Raw genomic sequence first — 6000 nt, 5'->3', positions numbered from 1 at the left:
TGTCCCCCGCCGGCCCTGCAAGACACCCGGGACTCTGCTCCGGTAAGTCGGGGGGGGCAGAGGAGGACAGTGGCAGCATTTCTCGGGGGGGGGGACAGTGGTAGCATATCTCGGGGAGGGAGGACAGTGGTAGCATATCTCGGGGAGGGAGGACAGTGGCAGCATATCTCGGGGAGGGAGGGCAGTGGCAGCATATCTCGGGGAGGGAGGACAGTGGCAGCATATCTCGGGGAGGGAGGACAGTGGCAGCATATCGGGGGGACAGAGTGGCAGCATGTTTTTTTTCTGTGCTTTTTTAAAGAAAAAAACTTTTTCTTTAAAAAAGCACCAAACTTTTAGGGTGCGGCCTATATACGGGGGCGGCCTATATCCGAGCCAATACGGTATTTTGATTTGATAATTTACTTATGGTCCTCTATATTCTGCCCTCTGTTATAGATCTACAATTTGTAGCTTCTTTGCTAAAAAAAAAATGCCTGCAGCTCCCAACACACTAAAGTATACATCTATATCAGGATGAATCATTGTTATGTTGGTCACTGTATTATATTTGATTGGGTACTGATCCTTATTTATTTTGATTTATGCAAAAGTCATGTTTTTAGAGTTTGTGTAAAATATTATTGCACTATATAGGTCATATGATTATATATGACTTTCAGATTTATGATATATTAAGAATTGAAGGTCAGAAAATGTTATGATACATGAAAATATTTATTTCCTTGTTTTATTTTGTTTCATACACTGTTATTGAACAATTAATTTTATTATGTATTAGATGATATTTGTGATTATCACTTTAAAAGTATGTATCTCACTTTAAATAAGAATTTGCAATTTGGCAGTAGTCTCTGTTATCACATGTTCAAATGTGTACAGCTTTACACATTTTTTTTTATAGCTTGATCCTGTAGAAGGATCAAAACTTTGCCACTAGTGGTCATATAAACATCACTTTAAATCTGAGTGACACTGTTGTATTTGTGTCATTAGGCCACCAAACTTGGCGAATACCATATCAGATGTGTCTCCAACCTAACGCAATCCTCTGGTAATGTGAAAGCATTCTCTACATTCTTTACATTGCTAATGATATTGTTAATGCTCTGAATGTCTTAGTTGACAAACTATATGTTTAGATTAGGGCTACAACAACTAATCGATAAAATCGATAATGAAAATCGTTGCCAACGAATTTCATTATCGATTAGTTGATCTGATTTTATCGATTTATAAAATGAGGGTTTTTTCAGAGCAAATGCTCTGAGAAATACCCTTCATTTTATAATCTGACCTCAAATAGAGGTGTCACATGACCTTCCGGTGCTCAGTCATAGAAGCTCCAGCGTAAGTGCCGGCCAGAAGCAGAGGTTGCCTATGCACATCGTGCAGACGCTCACCAGCTGCTCCTACTAGACACCAAGGAGTCTGGTGCACAGGGGTCTGGGGGGGTATATCAAGGGAGTCTGGGGGGTATATCAAGGGCACAGGGGGTTATGATGCATATTTGGGGGGCAGAGTGGCATATTGGGGGTATAATGCATATCAGGGGGGCAGAGTGGCATATCAGGGGAGCAGAGGCGCATATCAGGGGGTATAAGGCATTTCTGGGGGGCATATCAAGGGCGCAGTGGTATATAGGGGGTTATAAGGCATATTTGGGGGGACACAGTGGCATATTTGGGGGGCACAGTGGCATACCTGGGGGTATAAGGCATATGGGGGGCACAGTGGCATATAGGGGATTATAAGGCATATCAGGGGGGCACAGTGACATAGGTGGGAGGGCCGAGTGGCATATCTGGGTTATAAGGCATATCAGAGGGCACTATGGCATTTGGGGGGTATAAGGCATATCTGGGTGGGCAGAGTGGCATATCAGGGGGTATAAGGCGTATCTGGGGGGCAGAGTGGCATATCAGGGGGTATAAGGCATATAGAGGATATAAGGGATATCTGGGGAGGACGGAGTGGCATATCTGGGGGTATAAGACATATAGGGTATATAAGGCATATGTGGGGAGGGCAGAGTGGCATATCAGGGGGTATGGCATATGCCTTATATACCCTATATGGTATATCATGGGATATGGCATATGCCTTATATACCCTATATGGGATATGGCATATGCCTTATATACCCTATATGGGATATGGCATATGTGAGGAGGGCAGAGTGGCATATCAGGGGGGTGTAAGGCATATGTGAGGAGGGCAGAGTGTTATATCAGGGGGGTATAAGGCATATCTGGGAGGCAGTGTGGCAAGCCTGGGCTCAAATGTGCATAACTGGGGGGACAGGTTTGGAAAAAAAAACAAGAAATGCATTTTTCTCAAAGTCTTTTTATTCTGCTCTTTGTTTTTAACATCCTGTTTGTTTATTAAATTATTTTATATAAATGAGAAATTTACATTTCTTTCTTTATCCAATTAATCGAAAAAATAATCAGCCAACTAATCGATTATGAAAATAATCGTTAGTTGCAGCCCTAGTTCAGATCTAAGTATATCAAGAAATTTTGGACAATGCTATGCTTCCAAATTCGTGGAAACGGTTTGGGTAATGCCCTTTTCTATTCTGTCATGATTGTGCGTTTGGTGTGGTAAAACTTGACTGACCTCAACCCCATCCCTTTGGGATGAACTGTAACTGAGATTGCAAGCCAGGCCTTCTTTTCCAAAAGCAGTCCCTAAACTCACAAATGCTCTACTCGAAAAAAAGGCAACATTTACCACAGAAACATAGAAAGTGATGGCAGATAAGAACCAGTAGGCCCATCCAGTCTGCCCAACCTCTGAGTACTTTCCTTTAGTACCTGCCCTTATCCTATAACTAGCTTGGCCTTATGCCTATCCCATGCTTACTTAAATGCGTTTACTGTATTAACATCTACCACTTCTGCTAGAAGGCTATTCCATGCGTCCACTACCCTTTCTGTAAAGTAATATTTTCTGATGTTACTATTAAACCTTTGCCCCTCTAGCTTATAACTGTCCTCTTGTTGTGGTAGTATTTCTCCTTTTAAATAAACGTTCTTCCATTATCTTGATTCCTTTTAAGTATTTTAAAGTTTCTATCATATCCCCCTGTGATGTCTTTCTTCCAGGCTATATAGGTTAAGATACTTTAACCTGTCCTGATAAGGTTTATCCTCTAATCCATAAATCATTTAGTAGCCCTTCTCTGATCTTTCTCCAACACATTCTACGAAGAAGTAAGTAGAAGTGTAGATCAAGGTGTTGCAGTGGATGTAATCTACTTGGATTTTGCCAAGGCATTTGACACGGTTCCACACAATAGGTTAGTATTCAAACTGAAGGAAATTGGTCTAGATGCAAATTCTTGTTCTTGGGTAAAACATTGGCTTAGAGATAGAGAACAGAGAGTTGTTATAAATGGTAAATTTTCAAGCTGGTCAAAAGTGGTAAGTGGTGGCCCTTCAGGGTTCTGTTCTGGGACCAATTTTATTCATCATATTTATAAATGACCTGACAATAGACGTTGAAAATCATGTTTCTGTGTTTGCGGATGACACTAAACTGGGTAAAGTAATACAGTGCGAGCAGGATATTACAGTGCTGCAGAGGCATCTAGATAGACTGGGGGACTGGGCACACAAATGGCAGATGAAATTCAATGTAGATAAATGTAAAGTTATGCACTTCGGGGTAGGGAATGCACAAGCAACCTAAACCCTAAATGGTAGTGAATTAGGGGTCACGACAAATGAGAAGGATTTGGGAATTGTTATAGACAACGAACTAGGTAACAATGTGCAATGTCAGTCAGCAGTTGCTAAGGCCGGTAAGGTATTGTCGTGTATAAAAAGGGGCATCAATTCGCGGGATAAAAATATAATTTTGACTCTGTATAAATCAATAGTAAGGCCGCACCTTGAATAAACTGTGCAATTTTGGGCACCTATTCTAAAGAAGGATATCATAGCACTAGAAAGGGTGCAGAGTCGGGCTACAAAATTAATAAAAGGAATGGAGCACTAAAGTTATGAAGAAAGGTTAACAAATTTAAATCTGTTTAGTTTAGAAAAACTAATATAGTTTAGTTTAGAAAAACTAATATAGTTTAGTTTAGAAAAACTAATATTGGGGGCCAATACAAACTATTGTGTGGAAATCTGTTCAAAAACAGGACTATGCACAGGACACGTGGTCATGTGTTTAGACTGGAAGAAAGGAGATTTAGTCTAAAGCAGAGGAAAGGGTTTTTTACAGTAAGGACAATAAGGATATGGAATTCTCTGCCTGCAGAGGTAGTTTTATCGGAGTCTGTACAGACGTTTAAAAAGCAACTGGATGGATACTTGGAAAAACATAGAATAGAAAGGTTAGGTAGAAGGGTTGAACTTGATGGACTTAGGTCTTTTTTCAACCTTATGAAAAAAAAAAAAACATAATATTCGGGGATATAATCTTTAATTATGGGGAAACAGCTTATTGATCCAATGAGAAATCTGACTGCCATTTTGGGGTCAAGAAGGAATTTTTTCCCTGGTTAGTGTAAAATTGGAAAGAGCCAAACTGGGTTTTTTTGCCTTCTTTTGGATCAACAGCCACAAATTAACAGATATAGCAAAGGCTGAACATGATGGACGCATGTCTTTTTTAAGCCTATATAACTATGTAACTATATCTATATCCTTCTGGAGATATGGTCTCCAGTACTGCACACAATACTCCATGTGAGGTCTCACCAATGATCTGTACAACGGCATGAGCACTTCCCTCTTTCTACTGCTAATACCTCTTGCTATACAACCAAGAATTCTGCTAGCATTACCTGCTGCTCTACTGCATTGTCTACCTACCTTTAAATCCTCAGTAATAATGAATTACCCCTAAATCCCTTTCCTCGCACGTTGAGGTTAGGACAGTATCAAATATTCTATATTCTGCCCTTGGGTTTTTATGCCCTAGATCAGTGATGGCGAACCTATGACACGCGTGTCAGTGCTGACACGCGTAGCCATTTGGGGTGACACGCGCAGGATTTCCTGCGATTCATCCTCGGCTCCTGCACGGCCGCCGAGGATGAAAGAATCTGTGCTGGAGGACATAATTTGTTTTTGGTTTATTAAATACAATTATATATTGCAATTATACATTTTTGTAGTTTAAACTATAAATTGCGCAAAATTATGTTTTTTTGTCGAACTGACACACCACGCGAGTTATGCACGATTTTTGCCGATTTTTGACACACCACGCCAAAAAGGTGGCCCATCACTGCCCTAGATGCATTACTTTGCATTTATCCACATTAAATGCCAGTTGCCACAGCTCTGACCATTTTTCCAGTTTAATTTAATCATTTGCCATTTGGCTTCTTCCTCCACGAACACCAACCCTGTTGCAAATTTTTGTGTCGTCAGCAAAAAGACGTACCTTTACATCAAGACCATCTGCAATATCGCTAATAAAAATATTAAAGAGAATGGGTCCAAGTACAGATCCCTGAGGTATCTCACTGGTAACAAGACCTTGCTCTGAATATATGCCATTGACTACAACCCTCTGTTGTCTGTCACTCAGCCACTCCCTAATCCATTCAACAACATTGGGATCTAATCTCAGATATTGCAGTTTATTTATAAGTCTTCTATGTGGCACAGTGTCAAAGGCCTTACTGAAATCCAGATACGCAATGTCTACTGCACCACCTTGATCAATTACTTTAGTCACCCAATCAAAAAAATCAATAAGATTCGTTTGGCATGATCTTCCTGAGGTCTGAGATCTTCCTTATTGTCACGTTCTGCCCAGGCTGCGGAGCTGCATATCTGTCTTGCTTTAGTTTCCCTGTTTTGCTTCGATCCATTCCTGGATTTCCTTTTGCTTTGTTCTGATCTTCCATTCCTTGCTTCTGCTTCAGCTCTGTTTCCTTTCCTCATGCCTGCCCCAGGATGCCTGCAGGATATATCTTCACTTCATTCTGGACTTCATCCGCTGCCATATCAGGGCACTGGTGTTTGGCTGCAC

This window comes from Spea bombifrons, chromosome 4 (genome assembly GCF_027358695.1).
Source record: "Spea bombifrons isolate aSpeBom1 chromosome 4, aSpeBom1.2.pri, whole genome shotgun sequence".
Classification (NCBI taxonomy): Eukaryota; Metazoa; Chordata; class Amphibia; order Anura; family Pelobatidae; genus Spea; species Spea bombifrons.
This window is presented reverse-complemented; position numbering follows the sequence as displayed.